The sequence below is a fragment of the Coenobita brevimanus genome, chromosome 53 (genome assembly GCF_032717465.1).
Source record: "Coenobita brevimanus isolate Jiangsu-jjx chromosome 53, ASM3271746v2, whole genome shotgun sequence".
Classification (NCBI taxonomy): Eukaryota; Metazoa; Arthropoda; class Malacostraca; order Decapoda; family Coenobitidae; genus Coenobita; species Coenobita brevimanus.
Genome location: NC_137006.1, coordinates 23748768 through 23760597, shown reverse-complemented (window position 1 = coordinate 23760597; position 11830 = coordinate 23748768).

Sequence of the window (11830 nt, the reverse complement as noted above, 5' to 3'; positions counted from 1 at the left end):
ACCCTTACAACAACTAGCACTTTCTTAATTAATACTGGACTGCAAAAGTCGATATTATGTGTTAATGCACACTGCTGTCAGATGGCTTTCAAGGGGAAAGACATTGGAAAGTTTTTTCCTTCTTCGGTGAACTGCCGACCCTCCAACAAGATCACGCCCACAGGAATGCTGAATATTTCCGTGACCCCCACTTCCTTGCTTGCCTTGCACTTCTGACAGACGTATTTGAACATGTAAACAAATTCAGTACTGAACTTCAAGGAAATGGATGTTTGATCTTCAGAGTACAATTAAGGCTTTCATTAGCAAGGTGAATCTACTCCAAGGTCAGGCTGAAACTGATAACCCTTTCCATCACTACATGGAATTCACGGCTGCGATAGATGTGGATTTTGATGACATGCCGGATATCACGAAGGAGAAAAAAAATGTACTGGAATATATACAGGAATCGGCGAAAAATATAAATCATAGATTCACTGGTTTTCTTAGCGAGTCTTTTTATTTTGTTCAGTATCCATTCAAGATAAAGGTGGAACAGTGTGGGTATATTGCGCTCGAAATGGCAGAGTTACAGACTGACAACGAGGCAAGGGTGAACTTTGACGCCTGTGATAACCTGGCAGAATTCTGGATCTCCCTGTCAGAGAGGCATTCGGCGAAAAAAAAAACAACAACAACAAAGAAAAAGAATTCTCAAAGTTCTGGCACAGTTTGATTCAACCTATGTCTCTGAGGCGGCTTCCTCATAAATATTTTTTATAAAAAAGTGATTACCGTAACAGAATTTCAAACGTGAACTTAGAAAATTACACGCTATGTTGTTTAACGTCATACAGGCCTGCTCCCAGGTACCGGGTACGGTAAAAAAAAAAAAAAAAAAAAAAAATCGAATGAACATATAATTCTGTTATATACGAAATTTGGCACACATTCTATGACAGGGCTATAACTTAAGAAAAATATGTATTCTATTGTTTATCTGAAATAACAGTTTTACTATAATTCTCGATTTTCATAATTTATGACGTCTGTAATTTATGTTAACTTGGAGTACACTGTTTTGAGATAAACAGTATAACATATTTTTTTTCTCAACCGTGTTAATAAAAATGTTCTTTCTTATTATTTACTGCTTTCCAAAAATAAAAAAATCTGTGCTATGTAATTTTACTATGTTCAATAATATTACTGCAGTTACTTCATTTATTATTTTACAGTTAATTAAATAAATATTTACAGAGTATGTTTTATTAACATAGAAATACATACAAATTATAAAATATGCTATAAAAATGTATGCCCAGCAGCTATTTCATAATTCATACATACACACACACACACACACACACACACATATATATATATATATATATATATATATATATATATATATATATATATATATATATATATATATATATATATATATATATATCTGATATCTGACAGATCCACGGGGAGGTCAAGAGGTCACGTGACTCCCCCCCCCAGAGCAGTTTGCACTGGAGTGGGTCGCACTGGGAGGGCAACAAGTCCAGATTGGGTCACAACAGAAAATGTCTGGGAATCCCTGACCTAGATGGTCACTGATGAATAAAAGGAAGAGAGTTGGTGATAGGACAGAGCCCTGAGGAACACCATTATTGATAGATCTAGGAGAAGAATGATGGCCGTCTACAATAGCGGCTATAGAACGACCAGAAAGGAAGTTATATATGAAGGCACAGATGGAAGGATAGAAACTGTAAGAGGGTAGTTTGGAAAGGTTTATGCCAGACTCAATCGAAAGCTTTTGAGATGTCAAGTGCAATGGCAAAGCTTTCGCCGAAGTCCCGAAAGAAGGATGACCAGGAGTCTGAAAGGTAGGTGAGAAGATCACCAGTGGAGCATCCTTGACGGAACCTATACTGACGATCTGAAAGAAGTTTTTTTTTTTAAGCGAGGAAGAAGGAACCAAAGGCCACGAGCCCGCAATTATTGTTTCTTTCAAGAAAACAAAATACTAGAGGGAGCCAAATGCAAGATCCGGTCATCTCGAGATGCCTGGACACACTGCGTTTGAAAGATTGGAGATCATAGGAAGCAGGAAATACAGACAGAGGGAGACAGTTCCAGAGCTGACCTGTTGCAAAAATGAAAGACTGGGAGTAACGGCTAACTCTTGCATTAGAGAGTTGGACAGAAAAGGGATGAGAGTTTACCGCTAGACAGGTGCTACGTGCCCGTCGTAGAGGTGGAGGAATGAAAGCAGACAGTTCAGAGGAGCAGTGACCATTAAAGTAGCGAAAGAAGAGAGATAAAGATACAACAGTGCGACGAAGAGACAGAGGTTGAAGGGAGTCAGTAAGAGGAGGAAAGTTAATGAGACAAAAAGCCTTTGAATTCACCCTATTGAGAAGAGCTGTATATGGGGAACCTCCCCACACATGAGAGTTCTACTCCTCACAGGGGCGGAAAAAAAAAACTGTATAGAGTCAACAGTTGTGCAGGGGTAAAGAAGGAATGGAGTCGGCTTAGCACACCTAATCTCTTGGAAGCAGATTTTACAAGAGATGTAATATGATCTTTCCAAGATAAGTCCTGAGTAAATGAAACCCCAAGCATGTTCAAGGATGATGCGGGATTAAGCTGAATATTATTAAACATAAGTGGGTATACCTGTGGAAGATTTTGCTGGGTTGAAAGGTGTAAAAACTGAATCTTTGATGCGTTAAAAACAACCAGATTATTTTTACCTAAAACATAGATACGAGCCAAGTCAGACATCAGGTGTGCCATAGCCTAATTCCTTGTTTGTTGAAGTAACTGCTAAGATGGACGTTGCGGGAACCGAATGGAAAGGTGAAGGGTGGAGTCATCAGCATATGAGTGGATAGGGTTAGATGTACAGCTTAGAAGGTCATTGATGAATAAAAGGAAGAGAGTTCGTGATAGGACAGAGCCCTCAGGAACACCACTATTGATAGATCTAGGAGAAGAACGATAGCCGTCTAGAACAGCGGCTATAGAACGACCAGAAAGGAAGCTAGAGATGAAGGCACTGCTAGAAGGATAGAAACCGTAAGAAGGCAGTTTGGAAATTAAAGATTTATGCCAGATTCGATCGAAAGCCTTTGAGATGTCAAGTTCAATGGCAAAGCTTTCACGAAAGTCCCGAAGGAGGATGACAAGGAGTGTGAAAGGTAGGTGAGAAGGTCACCAGTGGAACGTCCCTGACGGAACCCATACTGACGATCAGAAAGAAAGTTGTGATAAGAAAGATGCTTTAAAAGTTTTCTATTAAGAATTGACTCAAAAACTTTTGAGATACAGGATGTTAATGCAATTGGACGATAGTTAGAGGGTTCGGAATGGTCACTCTTCTTTGGGACTGGCTGAATGAGAGCAAACTTCCAGCAACAAAGAAAGGTACAAGTTGATAGACAAGCTGATAGCCTAGGCAGGGTGTAAGCACAGAAGCACAGTTCTTGAGAACAACAGGAGGGACTCCATCAGGCCCATATGCCTTATTAGTATTGAGGCCTGTGATGGCAGAAAATACATCAGCTGAAGAAATTTTAATGTCATCCATGAGGAAGTAAGAGGGGGGAAGTGATGGACGAACAGCACCCGAATCGTCTAATGTAGAATTGGAGGAGAAAGTCTAACCGAAGAGATCTGCTTTATCAGTAGAAGAAATAGCTACATAGCCATCAGAGTAGAAAAGAGGAGGGAAGGATGATGAGGTGAAGTTGTTAGAAAGGTTTTTGGCAAGGTGCCAGAAGGAGCGGGAAGAATTCAAGTTGGAGAGCTGAGAGCATTTAGTACGGATGAAATTATTTTTAGCAGAGTGAAGAACAGACTTAGCATGATACCGGGCAGAAAAGTATAAAAGATGTGATTCAGGGGTGGGTTGGCTTTGGTACCTTTTATAGGCCCTCTCCTTGTTGCAGGCTGCATTAGAGCAAGCGTGATTAAACCAAGACTTTCTTGCATTAGTCAGAGGATATGAGAAAGGAAAGTATGCTTCCATGCCCGACAGAATAACCTTCGTAATGCGCAAGGCACACTCAGATGGCCCCCGGCCATGGAAGCAATAATCATTCCAGGGAAAATCAAAGAAGTACTGCCTGAGGGCCTCCCAATCCGCATCTCCCAAGTGCCACAGATGACGTTTCTTTGGAGGGTCCACAGACCGTACCGGAGCGATAGGACAGGTTACGGTGATAAGGTTGTGATCAGATGAGCCCAATGGTGAGAAAAGATTAACAGTGTAAGGAGAAGGATGAGTTGCAAGGAAGAGGTCAAGTATATTGGAGCTCTCTCCAAGGCGGTCAGGGATACGAGTAGGGTGCTGTCCAAGCTGCTCTAGGTCATTAAAGATAGAAAAGGTATAGGCTTGTTCACCAGGTGGATCAGTGAAAAGAGAGGAGAGCCAAAGGTGGTGGTGAACACTGAAATCTCCTAGAATGGAGATTTCAGAGAAAGGAGAAATGGATAGAATGTGTTCCATCGTGAAAGTTAGATAGTCGAAGAATTTTTGATAGTCAGTAGAATTAAGAGATAAGTAAACAGCACAGATATGTTTAGTCAGAGAACGACAGGAAAGCCGAAGCCAGAGTGTAGAGAATTAAGAAGAATCGAGTTCAGGAACACGACAGCAAGATAAGTCGTTGCGTATATTTCCACAACAACCACCTTTGGCTTTGAAATGAGTATAAAGAAAGTAGGAGGATACAGAAAAGGATCTGCTGTCAGTTGCCTCAGACAACTGAGTCTCGATTGGAAAAAGGTGAAGTTTAGAGAAGGAGAGGTGGTGCTCAACAGAGCAAAAGTTAGAGGAGAGATCACGAATGTTGCAGAAATGAAGAAGAAGAGAGTCAGACAGTGGTTCCAGGCAGCTTGAGTCGTCACCTTAAATTTTTTCTTCTAAGAATTGACTTGAAATCTTTTGAGACACAGGATGTTAAAGCAACTGGACGATAGTTAGAGGGTTGGAAATGGTCACCTTTCTTTGGGACTGGCTGAATGAGAGCAAACTTCCAGCAAGAAGGAAAGCTACAATTTGACAGACAAATGCGAAAAAGTTTACCTAGGCTGGGTGTAAGCACTGAAGCACAGATCTTGAGGACAACAGGAGGGACTCCATCAGGTCCATATGCCTTTTTAATGCTGAGGCCAGTGATGGCAGAAAAGACATCAGCTGAAGAAATTTTATTGTCAGCCTTTCCTTGGGGGAAGCAGCCTAGGTATATAGATAGATAGATAGATGAGGAAGTCAGAGGAGGGAAGTGATGGAGGAACAGCACTGGAATCGTCTAGGGTGGAATTGGAGGAGAAAGTCTGAGAGAAGAGATCTGCTTTATCGGTAGAAGAAATAGCTACAGAGCCATCAGAGTAGAAAAGAGAAGGGAAGGATGATGAGGAAAAGTTGTTAGAAAGTTTTTTTGGCAAGGTGCCAAAAGGAGCGGGAAGAATTCGAGTTGGAGGGTTGAGAGCATTTAGTACGGATGAAATTATTTTTAGCAGAACGAAGAACAGACTTAGCACGATTCTGGGCAGAAACATAAATAAGATGTGATTCAGGGGTGGGTTTGTTCTGCTACCTTTTATAAGCCCTCTCCTTGTTGCGGAAAGCATTAGAACAAGCGTGATTAAACCAAGGCTTTCTTGCATTAGTCTGAAGATATAAGAAGGGAATGTATGCCTCTACCTCCTAGTTGACTAAATCCACATACCACACATACCCCCTATTTACGACATTATTACTAGAATATGATATCTTGCTACCCAATAACTACTTTTGACGCAAACCATTCCACTCTGAATAAGGTAATGATGCAGTAATTCATATAAATACGAGCAAGGAGCATCACACACATCATCCACATGTTGATGTTAAGCAAAGACCACAGGCGCCTGTTGATCGCTTGGGCTCCCCCAACCCTGCCGGTCCCATAAGGTGCTAACGAGGAATGTTTTTCCAATATGGCAGCACGCAGCGGAACTTTTGAGTATGCGCCTTTCACGGAAGGGCGATGTATAAAGGCGTCTTTGGCACAAAAGGCGCCGTTAAATGTTTTGAGTATCCGACCCCAGTATCTTTGGCATTCCTCAATCAGCATTCCTCAAGTTGTCCAGATATATTTGCTCCCGATCCACTGTCACCAACTCCGTCACTACCTTCACTGGCGTTGATCTGCCATTTCACTGATTCTCAGATTCTCCACTCTCAGCCTTTCGTTCGCCCTAACTGTCCTCTCTCTCTCTCTCTCTCTCTCTCTCTCTCTCTCTCTCTCTCTCTCTCTCCCTACCTACCTTGCTTCTCTTAACGGAACCACACGCATCACTCCATCGAACTTATCCAAGATCCTATCATTTTCTGCCTCATCTTATCGTCGCTGGGTGCAAATGCACCGATTACTGCCACTATGACCCTCTCGAACTTGAACTTACATACACCAAATAGACCTCCACATCGTTCACTCACCTCCTTTGTATCAACAACACTCCGAGCATCATTCACTCTACAAGCACGTAATCAACCAAGTTTCTCTCAGCACTCTTTCCATTCCCTCTGCGCTATGAATATTTGTGTGTCTTTATGCCTTAAAAATGACTTACCGTACAAATGCGTACGCTCATTCCTGACACATGTCCTTCAGACGTTTCCATTATCGTTTTCTCCAGGTACTCCATTAATGCCCTTTACATAACTCACAGGACCAGTGTCAGCTCTCCCGTTCACGTCATCCATCACGAATTCTGTAATAACTGTGCATCTCTCCTAGCACTCCACCCAGCTGATCATAGATATTACTTTCTGTGTAATTTCTGTCATCGCCAGGGTGCACAGGCACCGATTACTTCCACGATGACATTTTCAAATAGGAACTTAACATACACCGAGTTGACACATTTAAGTCTTTCATTTACCTTTGCCATTCATTACTCATCGTTAATACAACTGCTTCCTTGTCTCTTCCACGTGCATGTTTAACAGACCATACACATTTCCCGCCCTTACACTCCTCCAGATCGCACTCGTTCATCTTCATTTCTGTGTTTGGTGCACTTAAACATTCACCACCTCCACTCTCTCACTCTCTTCATTCATGCTTTTTACATTCCACACGGCCATACGAACCTTCCCACTTTTCCCGGGCCCAGGGTCCCTGAATTTTTGCCAGTGAGTTAAAAGAGGCTCTTGGGGAACGCTAACCCCTACAGACCGCTCCTCTTTTCTTTTACCCACAGAACAAACGGGGTTATATGCTACCTCCCAACATAGTAAATGTCTTCGTACACTGACTCGGTAGATGACTGGCGCACCATCGTGAAATTATTTTTTATATTCTTTTTAAATTATAGATTTCGTACCCACATTAACTTATGAAGGTAAGACTTTGCTGTGGCATGAAAAAAGTCAAAATTTTGCGCAGTGGAGATGTGATGATTGAAGAAGATGAGTGGGTTGCTGGGAGCGGGTAAGAAAAAATTAGAGAAAAGTGTGGAGCATGAATGTCTGTGTGCGAAGTAAAGTAGAAGATGACGTGTTGAGATACTATGGTTATATGGAATGAATGGGTATAAATAGCGTCGTGAAAAGTTTATATCTGAGTGAGTTTGAAGTCGGGCGGAACTGAAGGTCAAGAAGTAAATATTTATTGTGTGTGTGTGTGTGTGTGTGTGTGTGTGTGTGTGTGTGTGTGTGTGTGTGTGTGTGTGTGTGTGTGTGTGTGTGTGTGACAGAGATATGGAGCTTGACGAGACTAGGGACTGATCAGCGATCACTCTGGCTGAATGAATTTTATACGATGGGGGTCATAACGTTCTGACACCTCTTTTTATACTGTATATTAGTTGGATCGACTCTTTTTGATTCACTATATGGAGCACATTTGTGGATGGTTATACCTGTGAGGTGGAGTCAGGAATGATGGACTTTAATGATGGGCGAATGAATGAATGTGTGGCCTGATACATTGGGCATACAACTGGTTAGCATTTCCACTATCATCATTTTCTCTTTGCTTTCTGAACATTACTTTACGCAGTCTATGGATGGGAAAAAGAACCGGAATAATGATGATTGTGATATTGGTGATGAAATTATCATTAGCAATGTTATTGCTATTGTTGTTGCTGGTAGTGCAACTGTTATTTTTCCCTTCACTATTAGACTTTTTTTTTTTTTTTTTTTTTACTTGCTGCTCTCCGGGGAGAGGAAGAAAAGACATCAGTGATAAGTAAGGGAAAAGGAGTCGCAGGGTGTGAGAGGGTAAGGGATGAGCGTGGGTTTGTGGAGGATACAAGCAATATGTGGAAGCTATTAAAAAAAAAAAATAAACAAATGGCCAGGATGGTGGTCCGGGCCATGAAGAGAATTGCATACCCGTAACTCTCTTCCGAAACACACCCAGTTTGGGGGGAGGAAGAACTAGTAGACACGAAAAAATATATATATTCGAGCCACAATTTGTGTTCTTGATGATGCGATACATTTTATATCAAAATTATTAATTAATCCCTTCACCACAGTGGGTTCCATGGAAGCTGGGTGAAGTGTGGTGTTGCCTGGAATGGACAACATTTCATCATAATAGATTGGTTATTGTCATCCAGCGATGATGTCTTTATATTTCTAAGCATTTTCGAGGACTAAGTCGAGGGCCTTAGCACGTTTGAGTAAGGATGAATTTCCCCTCCATCCGTTTGTCCGTTTGTCCTTCCATCTGTTTACCTTCTCACGGCCGCAGTTATGGGCCCATTCTGATGACTGATATGTCAATTGGCCACAGTGCTCAATATCTTTGTTTAAAGGAATATTGGCGTAATATTGGCATTATTGGAACGAGCGTTCAAAAGGCAGTAATATATGTCCTCATCGCGAGTCTGATGCAGCTGACTAGAAACTCTTAAACTGCAAATTGGAAAAAATAAAAAAGTAATAAAGATATAGTAAAATAATACGTGCCCTGTGTACTAGGGTAGGCAAGGAGATAAGTAGGTTGGCAGGATATGTATATTAGAGTGTGGATAGGGATATAGGTAGCCAGTTGGCTGGGAGGGAAGTATGTAGGAAAGCAGGTATGGAGATCGGCAGAGGGGTAGGTTGAGATGTGGATAGGCAGGTAGGGAGTCGGATCGGTAGGTAGATCGGTAAGCAGACAGGGATGTAGGCAGGGAAGCCGGGGACATAGGTAGGGAGGGAGGTACAGTAGACATGTAGATAAGGGAGGAGGTAGGTAGGGAGGAAGTTATGGTATGTCGGAAGATAAGTATGTGTAAGGGATGTAGGTAAGTAAGAAAAATCAACAAGAATCAGTGCAAACTAATCCATTATATGCCCAAGGACTAATGAATAATTTGCAGCTTAACTCAGGATAGGCAACCTTACCAGTCATAACACTGTAGGAAATCTGGGGTAGGATATCTATCTATCTATCTATATACCTAGGCTGCTTCCCCCAAGGAAAGGGAGGTAGCCGAGACAGGACGACTCACTCTCCATTTACTCGTCCATTCAAACACATTCATTCGCATCTTAGCTCCAAAGGGGAGAACGGACAGATCCTCACCGCATCACACCGCACAAGGGTCAACTGCGCAATGCAATCAGTGACATCCGCAGCAGGGCCCGACAGCAGAACTGGTTTACCCCTGCCACATCATAACAGACCCATCCCCTTACCTGCACCTGACCTGACTAGCTGATCAGACCAAATGCGGGAGAATATCCCCTCAGGGCTGCGTCATCACTTATTCATTCACAATTTCTCTCCATTTATTTCTGTCACGCACAGCCACTCTTCCTTGCTCAACAGACATCCCTCTCGCATCCAGCCCTCTCTTCACACTGTCCATCCATCCTATTCGTGGTCTTCCTCTCAGCCTTACACCTCTCACATCAGATCTAGTTATCTTTTTCACCAGTCGCTCATTATCCATTCTCTCCATATGCCCAAACCATTGCAACACCCTCTGCTCAACTCTACCAGCCATCTCCCGAACAACTCCAGTTCTCCTTCGCACTTCATCATTTCGCATTCGATCCATACGCGTCACTCCACACATACTCCTCAGACATCTCATCTCCATTACATTCAAACTTTTCTTCTCTGGTACACCCATATTCCATGTTTCAGACCCACATAATGCAGTCGGTACCACAACACCCTCATACAGCCTTCTCTTTACATCCATTCTAAGCGAACGACATTTAAACACTTTTTTCATTCCTCCCAGCACCTTTCCTACTTCATTTATTCTAAACTTCACTTCTGCATCTATTCTTCCATCCACAGCAACATGTGACCCTAGATATTTAAAACAATCTACCTCCTCAAGCAACTCACTATTCAAAACTATATTCATCCCCCTACCATCTATCAACCTCGTACACTTCATCACTTTACTCTTATTCTCATTTACTTTCAATTTCCTCCTTTCACACACCCTTCCAAACTCCTCTACCAACTGTCTCAATCTCTCCTCTGAATCAGTCACCAGTGCAGTATCATCTGCAAACAGCAGCTGCTTCAGATTCCACTCTCCTCCATCAACATTTACCAGACTCAGACCACCTAAAACTCTTGCATTCACCTCCCTTACAACACCATCCATGTAAATATTAAACAACCAAGGCGACATCACACATCCCTGTCGCAGCCCCACTCTCACGGGAAACCAATCACTCACAGCATTTCCCACTCTTACACACGCTCTACTATTTACATAAAAACTTTTCACCCCTTTTAGTAACCTACCATCAGGTCCATACAATCTTAAAACAGTCCACAAAGCCTCACTATCAATTCTATCATACGCTTTCTCTAAATCCATAAATGCCCAAAACACATCCTTGCCTTTCGCTAAATACTTTTCACACACATGCCTCACAGCAAACACCTGATCAACGCATCCCCTCCCTCTCCTAAAGCCACATTGCTCAACTAATCACTCCCTCTGTACCCTCTCTAACACTCATAATTAACACTCTACCATACACTTTACCTACAACACTCAACAGACTTATACCCCTAAAGCTAGTACATTCATACTCATCACCCTTGCCTTTATACAACGGGACCACACAAGCACTTGCCCAGTCAATTGGCACCATACCTTTCTCAAAGCACACATTCAACAATCTTACAAACCAGTCAACAATAGTCACCCCACCACCCTTCAGGCATTCCACAGCACACCCATCCATACCTGCAGCTTTCCCTGTTTTCATCTCCTTTACTGCCTTCTCCACTTCCTCCTTCGTGATCAAAGAATCATTCAACTCTCCCAACACATTTATTCCTTGCACCCTTCTATCCGCCCCAATCTCAGCCACCCTTTCCTCCTCTACATTTAACAATCTTTCAAAATACTCTGCCCATCTCTTCCTTACTGCATCCATCTCAATTAACATCCTTCCATCCTCTGCTTTTACTCGTTCTTCCTTCCCAGACTCTCCCTTTCGCACCCTTTTCACCTCCTTCCAAAACATTTTCTCATTCTGTTGAAAATTCTCTGTCAGCCGCCTACCCCACCTCTCATCTGCTGCCACTTTTGCATCACGCACAGCCCTTCTCACTCTATTCCTCTTTTCCTTATACCTTTCTTATGACATCTGATCCTTCCTCTGCAGCCACACTTCATATGCACGTCTCTTCTCAGCCACAGCCATACTTACTTCCTCGCACCACCATTCACTTCCTTTTTTTACACCACCACCCACACGTCTCACACCACACACCTCTTCTGCATGCCCCACCACAGCACTCTTAAACAACTGCCATTCCTCCTCCACGCTGCCATTTTCCCGATCTTTCACTGCGTTCCACTCGTCTTT